The sequence below is a fragment of the Puma concolor genome, chromosome B2, assembly GCF_028749965.1.
Source record: "Puma concolor isolate L17-30 chromosome B2, mPumCon1.1.hap2, whole genome shotgun sequence".
Classification (NCBI taxonomy): Eukaryota; Metazoa; Chordata; class Mammalia; order Carnivora; family Felidae; genus Puma; species Puma concolor.
This window is the reverse complement of record NC_141671.1, coordinates 111,849,449-111,863,753: the sequence shown is the minus strand read 5'-3', so window position 1 is coordinate 111,863,753 and position 14,305 is coordinate 111,849,449.

Here is a 14,305-nt window from a genome sequence, read left to right as displayed (position 1 = left end):
GGAGTTCATTAACTTTGTTATACTCAAACGTCAAAACTAAGACTAATGGGCAGAAATATTAAGAAAGGAAAATTTAAAAAGACAATGTAAGGAAGAGCTTTAGAACAATTAAAGCTGTTCAAAAATAGAATAACCCACATTTTTAGGTAATGAACTCCTTCTTATTGGTAGTATCAGACAGAGGTAGAAGGGACATATGTCAGGGATACTTTCAGTAAAACTTCTGAGCTGGTAGGGGTTTGTGAAAAAGAGATTTCTAAGTTGTTTTTTTTTCCCCAAAAGAGTCCCATTGAAGTAGGTCACCAAAAATATTTTTAGAAGGGGGAAAACACTACCTTGGAGACAGAAAACCTTAAATCTTTGTCAGACTAAAAAGGCACAAGGACTTGGTATCTAAACAAGCATTTTGAGAAATCTTAGCTCTGTCCATGAAGTAAAATTTCTGTAGAACCCCATTTAATTAGAATATTAGGATCAGGCTATTTTGTTTCTCTGAGAATAATGGAGATGTACTCCCTCTTCTTGTCCTTTCGTAGTATTCCAGAATGTTTTTCCAAAGAATAGCTGTTTACAAAAATTAGCATATCGCTTTTTTGTCCCCTGTAAATTAGCATCCCTAAGTGGCTAAAAGATTTTTCCAGGCTTCCAAGGGCCTCTATAACATTCATCAGAGTAACTCAAGCTGAATACATTTTTTTCCTTACACAAATTTGTTGCTAAGCAGAAAATTTGGTACATCTAATTATGTAATGCCACTTACCCTTCTCCCTAGGAAACGCCCCAATTTTCACCACGTTAGAGAGCCCCAAACTCAGCCAAAGCATGCTTTCTGCTTCTTCCTGGATACTGGGCAACAGGGTAGTCTATGGGATGAAAAAAAAAGGATTTATTACTTCTGTCATTAGACCACTGAAACTAAATTTTTAGTTTTTAGAAACTCTAAAAATAAGCAGTTTCTATCATTACTTATTTAAGGGTGCCAGTTTTAAATGTCTTTATTTTAAAGAACATGCAGTGTATTTTCTGCTAATTTAGAGTGCTGAGAAAACTTATATTCAAGACGAGAATATTGTGAATGGCATTGCAAACAAGATTCTTAAACTGCCACTATACCAACGTTGCTACAAATGTAGGTCTTTCATATTCTGTGACAAGCTTAATAGAATATGCCTTTATTGATCTACTTAGCCTATTTGATCCTATTTGATCTTGGGTCTAGAAGAGACACCTCCAGGTGGAGGTACTTCACCCATTAGAAGGTACAGGTCATTACCTAGCTCATCCTTGCCTTCTTACAGCATAATAATGATGGCATTACATACATCCTTCATCTCTTTCTGTTGATGCTCTCATCTTCCTACTCAGCAGTCTGATTCTTAGCCAGCCAATTGGATTAGAATAATCTTTTTGCCTTTATTACTGTTCATAACAGCAGTTTCTCACTTCTATCATGGTCTTATTGTGGAAGGATCTATGTGAGTTCCTTTGAAGACACCTTGAACTCTCTGCTTTGTATTTAATAGTGTCATTTGTCTGTACTTTTCTCAGTAGCATACATTTTAAGAATGCTATTAGAATTAATATCAAATTAATTTGTATTTCCACGAACTCAAGTTTGTCAACAAGTTCCTATCTGTGGTTATTGCTTTCTTACATTTATAAATTTGAACAAAGACATTAGCCTGGTTGACCTAGTAAGTAATATGTTTTGTGTGTGGTGGGGGTGGGAGAGGATTGGTACTTTATGCCTGATCATGGCAGTTATTACTTCACCATCAGCTCCAATATCAGAGAGCATTAAGTAAGTGTGACATCCAAGAGGAGCAAATCCTGGATATTTTCAGATTTATACCCATACAAACCAGACAGGAATTTGTACACTACACACTACAATGAAGAGACTGAAAGGAATTTATGATGTAGTTTGACTCATTGCCATTAAGAAAAATACTGGAGGTGTTTCTGAATTCAGATGATAACGTTAGTACCACCAAAAAGTTAATGTCAGACCTGTGTCTCCTGTCATTTGGGATGTCCAAAGACCTTTTCCATTGGCTCAATGATGGATGGATGTATATAAATCAGTTTCTTCATGAAACAAATCAATTTATACTGGGTTGAAAGTCAGAAAAGACTAATTTGCATGAAAAATGTATAAACTTTGTGGAGGTAAAGCTGCTCTTCTTGTTCTTCCTGATATCCTTTGGATGCTGTACTTGGCACTTGATTGAGCTTGAACTTGGCAATCAAATGGCTGATCTTTGATTTATCAAACTCTTCTTCACCAAAGTGGATCTCTTCAGGTTTAGACTTCACTGAAGTTTCCATCTTTAATAGGGAACTTGGTGATATCAAAAGTGTCTCCCAAAGACCAAATTATTACTTGACTCTTTACAACAATATTCTTGTCCAAGTAATAAGAAATAGTAGGAAGAATTGGCTTTTTCTGGGTTCAAGTTCTTATTAAATAAAGGACACTTTCTTTTCTCTATAAATAAACAAAGAACAATTTTAGTATAAATCATAAATAATAAGGAGTCATGATTCAAAACTTAAAATAGAATTAATGATATAAAATTTTAAATTGTGAAGAATTAGTATATTCTTTTTTCATGGTCTATTTTTTTTTTTCGCCTCCCAGTGTTTAATGTCATGTAATTAAATAATTTTTCAGGCTTTCCCTTTCTTATCCACATTTGGACTAATGAGGATAATCCAAATCAGTATTTACATTGGATACTGATTTAGTTCTTTGTTTTCTAGTTCTGAATTTTCCTATATACAGATCCAATGTCTTAGTAATAAGAAATAAAATGTTTAGTGGAAACTCAGTTGAAGGTCATTTTGTCTTGTTCCATTATAGCAGAACCACAAAATACCACAGTTGGTGAGATTTGACTTTCCATATAATTTTCTACCCAGTGATATAATTTCTTTATAATTTCCTTCTTTTCTGAGCCAGTTTCCTTATTAGCAAAGTGCCTATTTGGCAGTAATAAACTTGTCCTTTTTAAAATGTGGGAACTCCACCTACATTTCAATTATCAGTGGATTTAGTACATAATGTATGGCAAAATGGCTGATGAGTCTGCAGTTTTGGACTTGTTTGACTCACCTAGTATTTGTCCAACTAAGAGACCTAAACAGGTGTGGGGAAATATAGTAGGTGTTGAAAGACGTGCAGATAGAAAAAGGAAAAAATATCAAAAGCAAGGACAATAGGTGACAAACTTAAATTTTTCATGGTGGTGATTTATTGCATCCTGAAAGCTGGGCTCTTCAATGGTTTTCCTTTCTATGTGGAAATTATAAAGAGAAAGAATATGATATGCCAACAGTATGTCAAAAAAATGAGTTGAAAACAGAAGGTAATGAGACAAACTCATTTCATTTTCTATATGAAACAGCAAAGGAAGAGGAGGCTTCTCATCTTGTCCAAATGTCATCTTCTGTTATTTCCTTTTGGATGTTTTTTTCAAGGAAATCTAAACTTTTTTGCTCTGGATTTCTTTGTAGTCCTGAGTGTTACAGTTAAAATTTTTCATACTTTCTGGGAATTATCAGTGTAAACAAGATTTGAGTACCAGAAATTATAGGCAGTAAACAGTGAAATGATGTGAGAAAAGGTATGAAAAGTATAATCTTTCGCACAAATGTAAATTATTCCATCTACATCTATATTTGATGATAATATTAAATACCTTTTGTCATTTACCTGAATATTATGATTTACTTTTTTCATGTTAAGGCTTTACAATTAAAAGAATTTCTAAGGCCTTCAATCTTTCTTACATTTTATAAATATTAAAATTGTACTTTTTGGAATGCAACTTTATTTACTCCTTATCTGATGCAATGAATAAACCTGAATTTAATTCCCCAAGGTACAAGTGGAGAAAAATGGAGATAAAACATTTTTTCCTCATGTTTAACTGCTTTTTGAACTGTCTTGAAATATCCATGCTACATATCTGGTATTTAATAATTGCTACATAGCTTGATAACTATTTTTTACAGAAATCTGGCTTATTGGTTTTCAAAGAAGATTGTGTTTTTGAAATATTATGAACTTTGAATCCTTGAGATCAGATTACATGTGAATAGAAATAATAGTAAAAAAATATAGAGAGGAAATGACACAGTAATATAGAAAAGTTATGTTTATTTTGGATTATGTTTTGTGCTTAGAGTTGAACAACATCATAATTGATATTCTAAGAACTACAGCAATTCCAACAAAATAATTGGCAAGACAGAGATTTATCTATTATTTATAATTTTATGGAGAATTCTTAAATTGGTTGCCTTTGTCACCTTATTTAATATAAAACATTGGCTATTTGCTCTCTCATCTCATTTCATTTCATATTATATGTATTTCTCTGGGACTGGGAAAATAAATGAGAGGTTTATAATTTTTAAAACATGTAGTTTAGCAACTGAACTGCTGACTGTATATAGGTAACTAAATACAGATGGGAATAATGGTTCAATAATAACCATTGCAAAGAAAAGAGGTGATTGCCTAGCAGGAAAAGCTTAGGATATGTAGTGAAAAGACCTGAATTTACCAACGGATTTATAAGTAATTATCTATGACTTTTTCCAATTAGCTTCTCTGAGTCTTAGTTTTCTTATCTACAAAATGTGGCTTAGAATTTCTATTATTTCAAGTGTTTGCAAAAAAGAAGTAGTACATAAGCTACAATGCAACAGCCATAATAAAATAACCTTTTCCATAGATAGCTTACTGGATTATTGAATGAATCATGTTTAACAATATAGAGCTTTATAAACAGTAAAGCACTACACAAATACTATTTTTAAGATCAGAAAAAGGCAGCTAGGGAATGCTGAGAAAGTGCATTAGACTATAGGTTCAGACTGTAAACTCTAGTGAAGAGAATCATGACTCTAAACCTTGTTGAAGTACTATGAGAAAAGTACGGTGAGAGAATGAGGCACCTGTTCAAATAAGAAAGGGTTGGATATAATTGGGTATAATTTTGTAGGGTTAGTGTTTGATTTATGCCAGCATAATCATGTACCTTAAAAATTGCAGATTGCTTTCATAAACATGATTTAATTTAATTTGCTCAATCTTTGCATGGTGGGTATGTTTTACTCTATATGACGGGAGAAGAGACTGAGAGACCCACTGGTTAAATGCCTTAGCAAAGATCATAAAGCTAAATAATGTCAGGCCAGCATTAAAACCTTGGATTTTACCCTCTAAAGTAGTATAGTTTCAGCCATACTGTCAGTGATGGTTTGGATATGGGATGATAAAGTAATGAATATGGAAAAAACTTTAAAATGCCTGGATCAAATATCTCTTTTTTGAATCCATTGTTTTCTGCCAAGAGAGCAATGAAGCCAGGAAACTCCTCCCTCAGTGGGACCTAGAGGATGAAACCATTTGAATCACATCTCAAACATTTAGCCCAATGAAAGCAACCGTCAAGAGCTGACAAGTAACCACAGTTTTGAGAGTCCATGCAAGTAAGCCAATAAATCATGGTGTTTATTAAATGTCCCATTAAAATGACATTAAGATCTAGCCCTTTGCCTATATGATTCCAAAGTTGCCAAATTTAAACATGATAAAGATGGTAACAAATAACAAAATACTCAGCACATCTAGGAAGGACGGGAAAAGGGGTAGACCATTACTTCCCTCAAAAAAACTGTGCTATATTTACATTGGTAAATCCTATTTAGGAAAATATTACAAAGAAGGTTTTTGGATAAAGACAGATTTCAAGTTTCCTATTTTAGGAAGTATTTAATGCCATAAAATCATGGTTTAACAGAATAATTTGGATACCTTTAGAGGGTGTTGTATGTGCTTTGACCTGCATGTTAAAGTACTTGTATTCGAAGGCTTTAGATTGATTTTATACTTTTTATCTTTTCCATTTTTCATGTTTTTTTCATCTGTAAATATTCTTTGAATATTTATTGGCCATGTTTTAGTACATCAATTTATCACATTGAAAATTTATATTTGATAATTATTTATATAAAATAATAAATCACTTATCTAGTGTAGAAAATAACTAATTTCAGTTAAAGAAGTGTGAAATAAATGATGGTGGCTAAAAGATGATCCAAATCTGTAGGCTCTGCTTCTTATGCTAGGATTTGGTAGACAGTAGAATCTCAGTAAATGTTATTTGAATGATTAAAAATAGATGGGGATTATCCCTGAGTCTTAGTTTTCTCATATATAGAAGAAAGATAAAAATACCTATAATAGTGTTGTTTCTAATGAGGAAATTTGTATATAATTTTTATAGTAGTGCCTGAAATACAACAGCTGCTTAAAATTGATAGGTGTTATATAAACACCAATTTCCTCTCCTAATTCTGTTTTTTTTGTTTGTTTCTTTTTGATTCATTTTAAGTGGAAATCTTTCTAGAGTACTGTTCAGACTTTTCTTAAATTGGAAGTATCTAAATTTTGATGTAGGAGACTAAGCACATAATAATAACATTTATTGAGTTTTAACATGTTCTAAGACTCATAGTCATCATTCTCTTTTTAAATATGGGGAAACAAAAGCTCAGATAAAGAAAACAACATCTGCAAAGCCATTTAATGATTAAATGGAGGAGCCAAGGTTTGAACCTAAGCATTTGGAACCCCCTAATTCCCATGCTTATCCCTAATGCCATAATATGAATTTCAAGTCCTATATTGGACTTGAACACAGAAAAACTATTAAAAATTACTAAAATTTTTTTTGGTCCTACACTGAATATTCTAAATAGACAGATACGATTGTGCTTTTACAAGTTCAGGCTGTGGTTCTTAATAATTTTTTGGTCTTATGTTTACTGACTGGCTCCTTGAGTCATTTTTCCCTTCATAATCCAAGAGAGTGCTTTCATTTCACTCCACTAATATTCTGTAGGTTGAGAAATCATATAACCACATTTTTAAGAACTTTGGGTAAAACAAAATTAAATATGCCTGAGAAATTCTTCTCACACCAAAAGGTATAATATTTAGAACCTGAGCTTCTGAGACAAATTTATTCATCCAACAAATGCACATAAGCATTGGACACTAGGTGACATATATAAAAGTGGGAGAAGACTTGTCTCTTAGTTCATAGACCTTACAATCAAGTAATACAACGTGCAATATTATAAGTAGATAAAATTGTACAAAATGAGTCATGTGTTTAAATTTAAGAAACAAAACAGATGAACATAGAGGAAGGGAGAGAAAATTTTTAAAAAACAGGGAGAAAACCATAAGAAACTCTTACAGACCAAGAACAAACTGAGGGTTGCTGGAGGGGAGGGGGGTGAGGGGATGGGCTAATTGGGTGATGGGCAGTAAGGAGGGAACTTACTGGGATGAGCGCTGGGTGTTATAGGTAAATGATGAATCACTGGGTTCTGCTCCAGAAACCAATACTATGCTATATGCTAACATGAATTTAAATACATAAATAAAAACTAATAAATCAGGGGATACTCATTTTTGAGTGGAAGAGGAGGCAATATAAAAATTATGAGCTATTTGGAACACAGTGAATATCAGTAAATATTCTTTAAGTTGGATTGAATACAGGAGTGAGCATTTTTCCCCAAGATTTTATAATTTTTTTTTCAACGTTTATTTATTTTGGGGACAGAGAGAGACAGAACATGAACGGGGGAGGGGCAGAGAGAGAGGGAGACACAGAATCAGAAACAGGCTCCAGGCTCTGAGCCATCAGCCCAGAGCCCCACGCGGGGCTTGAACTCACGGACCGCGAGATCGTGACCTGGTTGAAGTCGGACGCTTAACCGACTGTGCCACCCAGGCGCCCCTTTTCCCAAGATTTTAAATGTCTTAAAGAATATAAAGAGGAGGGAATAAAGGGTAATAAATACATGGACAAAAATCAAATATTAGGAAAGCTTATGCTCTAAATAAATGTTTTTTAAATAAGCATGTTTTAACTCAACTCTTGAGTTGGGAATACAGAGGTGAAATGAGTTGTTTCTGTCTGTGCCTCTCCCCTTACTCAATACCTCCTCCATTACATGCTTTGTTGAAACTGACTAGTAGCAATTTCAGTAGCATTGACTAATGTGGCAGATTGTATTTCCCAAAGATGGCTGCAATAATATTTCCCATCTCACATGCTCTTTAGCAAGGCAACAATGGAACACATTTCTGGACAGCAGAAGGCAGATGGAAGTGAAGGGATGACTAAACAGAATAAAAGAAACTATGGTCCAGATGACTCTATGTCAGGGCTGCAGGGAAGGAAGAACTTAATCTCCTAGTGAAAAACTTGAGGGTGAGGATTGCAGTTGAAATAAGAACAATTAAAGATGTTTTTCTAGAACTGTTTTTCTGGTCTTGCCTCTCCTCCTACCTGCCCATGTGTATGTACTAATGACAGTAAGTTGGGATTGAAGCGCATGCAAAAAATACAGCAAAGGGCTTTTTATAGAACAACTGAACAAAATTTCCAAAGAAGTGCTAAGGTTGCCTGAGGTAGACTTTGGTGTTTAGATTAAAACTGTGTTTATGTTGACATCTGGGGACCCAAAACTCCAGGCAGACTTCTCATCTATACTCTCCAACTTGAAATGTGCCCTTTGACATTCTCTGCCTAGTGACTGAGAGTTCTTTCTTCCTTCTCTTTCAACAAGGCATGTATAAATTCAACAGTGGAAGATACCATTCAACTACTTTGAATCATCAACCTATTATTTATTATTAAAAATAAAGATACAGGTAGAGATCATTAGGCATGTGAGTCAAACCAGCAGCATGTAAGAGAAAGATCATAATTAACAAAACAAGACCCAGAGCAAGCAGAGATCATTTGGGGAACAGAAGAGAATATTAAAATTTATAATTTCTATTTTTAGGGAAATTCAGAAGTTATTATATTCATATAACCAGGAGAAAAATAATGAAAAAGAAAGTTTAGAAAAAAACAGAAGGAGCTCATGGAAATTTAAAAAAAGGAAGGATTGCCAAAATATAGCTTAATGGAAGAGTTAGTAGATGAAATTGATGAATTCTTCCAATACATATGAAGAAAACAAAGAGAAAATATGAAAAAAAAAGAGAAATAGAGGAGTACTCCAATGGCCCAATGTCTGAACATCTTACGGGATAGGAGTCCCAGAAGACAACAAAAAATGTGAAAGGGAACAAATGATCTAAAGATAATAAAATGAAATTTCCCAGAGCTGAAGAACCAAAACGTCTTCTGATTGCAAATACTTACAATAGCCTGGCCATGTTACATGAAAATTACACACAAAGAATAAAGGCAAGATTCCAATATTTACCAGAGTGATGACAAGGAGAAAGAATAGGAAGAGAAAATAGAGGCAAAAAAAAAAAAAAGGAGAAAGAGGAACCCTGTTTTGAACAGTGGGGGTAGTGGAGGGAGTCTTCTAAAGTAATGAGGGGAAAAGATTTTGAGTTTATGATTCTGTACTCAACCAAAATTGTCAACTCAGTGTGAAAGCCAAATAGAAATATTTTGAGACGTACAAGGATTGAGAAGCCTACCATCTATGAATTTTTTTCTCAAGAAATTATTTAAGATGTTACTCTAGTAAGTTGTGGGGGAAAACCATAGAAGTGGAAGATCTGAGATCCAAAAGAATCAAATTCAAGTACCAGGGAAGAGGAAGTGTTTGCATGTAAGCTGGGAAGACAGTTGAGAGCACAAGTAGTTCAGGTTGGAGAAGGGGACTAGTCTGTCTCCAGGAGAAAAAAAAAATAGAGTTTCCATGCATCACATAACCAGATTAAAATAATTGAAACTCTAGAATATTGTGAAGACAGATTATTCTTTCACCAAGAGGGAAAAGAGCTGAAACTCTGGAAGAAAAAAAAATTGCATGAGTCTGTCATGGTTAAAATACAAAGAAAACTAGAATGTGGCAGAATATTGGAAAAGAAAATCCATAAAACCTTAGTTTGCAAGCATAATTTGTTCTGGAAACATGTTTGTAATCCAAAGCACTTGTATATCAAAGTGAATTTCAAGAACCATTGGCTCAGTTGCAATCATGTGACATTCGGCATCATGTTCTACTTGTATTGCAAGACACCACTCATTTATCAAGTTAAAGTTTATTCAAAATGTTTGCTCATCTTGCAGAACACTTGCAGAACAAGTTACTCATGACCCAAGGTTTTACTGTACACTTGATTTTGATGCTAGCAACATTCCTCCTTGAGTGGCACAGGGATTAGGGTACTGGACCTGTGAGGAAGTAGCATAATTCTAATATGTTGCTTGGCTTTGAAATTTAAATGATTGTATAGACCTAGTAACAAAGCAACACATGTAGGTGTTCAACATTTAGAATAAGCCAATAGCCAGATATATGGATCATTTTTCACTCATCTTTACATCACCCATGTCTAGCACAGTGACATGTTTCATGACAAGAAGTCCAATATATATTTATCAAACTGACTCTGAGCAATGACATTATTTCCAAAATGAAAAAAATCTAATTTATCAAAAGGCATTTTTCTTTAAGCAAAATTTATATACGGAAAATCTTAAAGTGATCTTAAAACATAAGTAAATATCACCCCCCAAAAAACATTTCCATGACTTCTAGTTACACTTAGAATCTATGTTCTAAAACTTCTACACAAGAACCCGTATGACTGACCTTTTTTTTTTTTTTTAACTCTTATGTATAGGGTTTCACACTCCATTTTCAGCATCTCTCCTACTTGAAGGAGATTCCTTACCATTATCATGCATCCCTAACACTCTTTAACATTATTCTCTATTTCAGCTCAATGTTTGTCACATCATTCACTTTACTCATTACAGGTGTCGCAATTCTGCTTCCTAAAACTGGTGTTTGTTTCTCAATTACTGCTAGAATATAAGTTCAAGAGGCAAGAATGATCTCTGTCTTGGTCGCTGTTGTGTTATTGCTCTTTGTTTATTCTGGCTCTCACATGTTTGTTGACTCACTGAATAAACGCCCTGGTCTCTCCAGGTCCATGTGTGACTTGGGAAGGTAGGGTGACATATTTGTGTAAAAGAACTGAACAGAATTCCATCAATTATTGATCATTGAATATTTCTAGCAGGTTAGGCACCCAAGTCACGTCATATGTGAGGCTGAAGGCTGAAACAGTACAAGTTTCAGTACACATGGAATCTACATTGTCAGTGACATCTTGATGAGTGTCTTAGCAATGTCTAAAATAATAACTTTGCTAAAGATCACAAAATTTGAAGGGATCTTGCTGCCTTTTGACAAAATTTCCCGAATTTGGGCTGCCTTGTCGGCACAGGTGTAATACTTCGGCTCAGGCCCATGAAGAAGTGGCTTGGCTGTGACAGAGCATTGACTAATGAGGTTCCTCATATTTAAAAAGCCAAAACAGGTTATTAAGAATGATTTATGAAATGAGTAAAGAAAAGTGTGTGGAGTTCATGTACTTGAATTATAGCTGGACTCATTCTAATGAATATGCAAATCATCAGGATGCTACTCTGATACTATACTTCTTCTTTTATTGTACCCAAAATAGCTGAGAAAAAGAGTTTTAAAGAGGATAAAAACAGTGATCTCATTAGCACGATACCAAAGTGAATAACTAATAAAACAATAAAAACTGTCATTGAGTGTGTAGGGGACGTTGGGCACTGTGCTGAGCCATCAACATATGTGACTTCATTTAATTTTCCTAAAGAACTTCTGATCTCATCCCCATTGTACAGATGACACCCACATTCAGGTACATTAAATAACTTAACCAAAGTTACCAATTTAGTAAGTGACAGAGCCAAGCTTCAAGAGTGTGATGTTATAAAAGGTCAAAATCACAAGACAATGGAAAATCAAGGCAATTCAAATGAAGAGAGAGATAATCTTTCGTAAAGTATTTATTCTGTCTAGTCAAAATAATCTGAATTCACAGTTAAAAATTATAGTGTTTTTCATGGTTCCAAGAATAAATTAGCAAATTGTATGCTAAAGGCATTAAAAAAAGAGTGACATGGAGTTCAACGGATTTGATAATGAATTTTATAATGAAAAAGAAAATCCAAGAGCTTTAATAAATCCTTTTCCCTGATAGAACAAAGATTTTTTTTCTAAATCAAACACGTAACAAATGCCTTTGCTGAATAGGAGTGTTATTATTAGAATAGGACTTAATGACATTAAATGCCTTGGCAAAAATTGTAAAGAAGTAGCATTTGGATATGTTGTACTAAAATTCAAAGACTAAAGCAACCAAACTTTTGGTGATCAAACACTATTTTTAATGCTTAGTTCATAGGAGAAGCAAAAGAGTGGTCTATGTTTCATTGTTATTTTTACAATTCAAAATAATTTGGATTATGCTGCAATGAGTAAAGTCAGCTTCCCAAGACTCCAATTATTTCTGGCTGTATAGGATATACTTGGAAATAACATAAAAAGTTTTTAGCTACCTTGTACCATTTTCCCCAGTAATGCTATAGTTATCTAAAGTGACTGTTTAGTATAGCTGATCTCATAACAACTAGCTATTTCAATTTTTCAATAAATAAAGGACTCACAAGTCTTTTGTGTTATAAAAATCTAGCTTCATGATAGATAATATGCTAGCTATGGGTAAAATTTGAGAAGCACATAAATATATTTTTACCAAAAATGCCTTACAAAACATATGCATACATAGTATACACTCCCTGTTTCAATCATCAGTCACACAGCCTGGAAATCAGACTTTAGAGATTTGCTTCTGTATCACTCCCAAAGTCAAAACTTTCTGAAGTAATGTCAACCATGATTTGAAATAATGTCAGCCATGCCTGCATAGGGTTTCTAAGATATATATATCTAAGATACATAGATCTTTAGATCTATAGATCTATGTATCTTAGATATATAGCTATATATAATTCTTAAAAATATTTGGGCTGACAAATGTAAGGAATTATTACTATTTTATTTTAGCAGTGAAATTAGTTGAGCTCTCTGACTGCAAAGAGCTCAGCATTGTTGGGGTCAACTTTTCCTTTGGTATTTAGTTAAGTGTCGTATTTGAGACAGAAACTGGATGGTGTCAGATGCATTGGGATGCTTGGTATATAGAAGCAAAGACTAAGAGGAGAAATGATAGTTAATTTCAAATACTATAAGTCTGAAGGAGAAAGAGTTGATATGCTATATGCTACTCAAGGCTAGAGAATTAGTGCTATCAGCTTAATGTTAAAGAGAAAAGGTTTGGGCTCAAAATAAAAGGTGTGTTTTATTAATCAGAGTTTACTAGCGGTGGATGATAATGCTTTGGCAGAAGGTAAGTTTTATCCTAAGTGTTCAAGAAGAGGCTAATTTGGTAGTTTCTCAAAAATTTTCTAGGAGGAATTTCTTAACTTCAGAGATTTGGTTGGATCCGCTAACTGTTAATATGCCTAATATTGTCCTAGAAAGGACCAGAACATGATACAAGGAAGACTTAAACAGTATGGATACACTATTGTCTCCCAGCCAAGGGGAGAGACCTCACCTATTTTCCAGGGGAATTTTTCCTGATTGGGAGCAATTTGATCATCAGATTTATACAGATAAAAAGAAAAGTTAAAATCTGACATTTAATGCATTCCATTTATTTATTCACCCATTCATCACTTCATCAATATAACAGTATTCTTGGAGTGCCCAATATGTGAAAACACTGTGATGACAGGAAGCTTGGAAAGAGTCCAGATGTAGCCTGAGTATTCAGGGTATCTGGAAAAAGGCCACAGTGATAAGTCAATGGAGAGGAGAACTATAATGTGTTGGAGGCTGAAGGATGAGAAGGGCTGGTGATCTGGGAGAGATTCTATAAGAAAGAAATGTCACAAAACATTAGCCAATTTATTCTTTCCTCTCTCCCTTCTTCCTTCTCTCTCTTTCTCTTTTTTTTTTTTCCTCTCTCCCCTCTCCCCTATATTCTGGCTTATGTCCAGTTGTAGCAATAACAGTTTTCATCAGTCTTTTCTTGTATACCAGCTGGTATGAACTATCTATTTTCCATGAACCCTGACTAACGGTAGCTTGGCTGTTCATTTATAATAGTACCTCTTTGGGGCGTCTGGGTGGCTCAGTCGGTTAAGCGTCCAACTTCAGCTCAGGTCACGATCTCGCGGTCCGTGAGTTAGAGCCCCGCGTCAGGCTCTGGGCTGATGGCTCAGAGCCTGGAACCTGCTTCTGATTCTGTGTCTCCCTCTCTCTCTGCCCCTCCCCCGTTCATGCTCTGTCTCTCTCTGTCTCAAAATAAATAAAACGTTAAAAAAAACTATAATAGTACCTCTTTTCC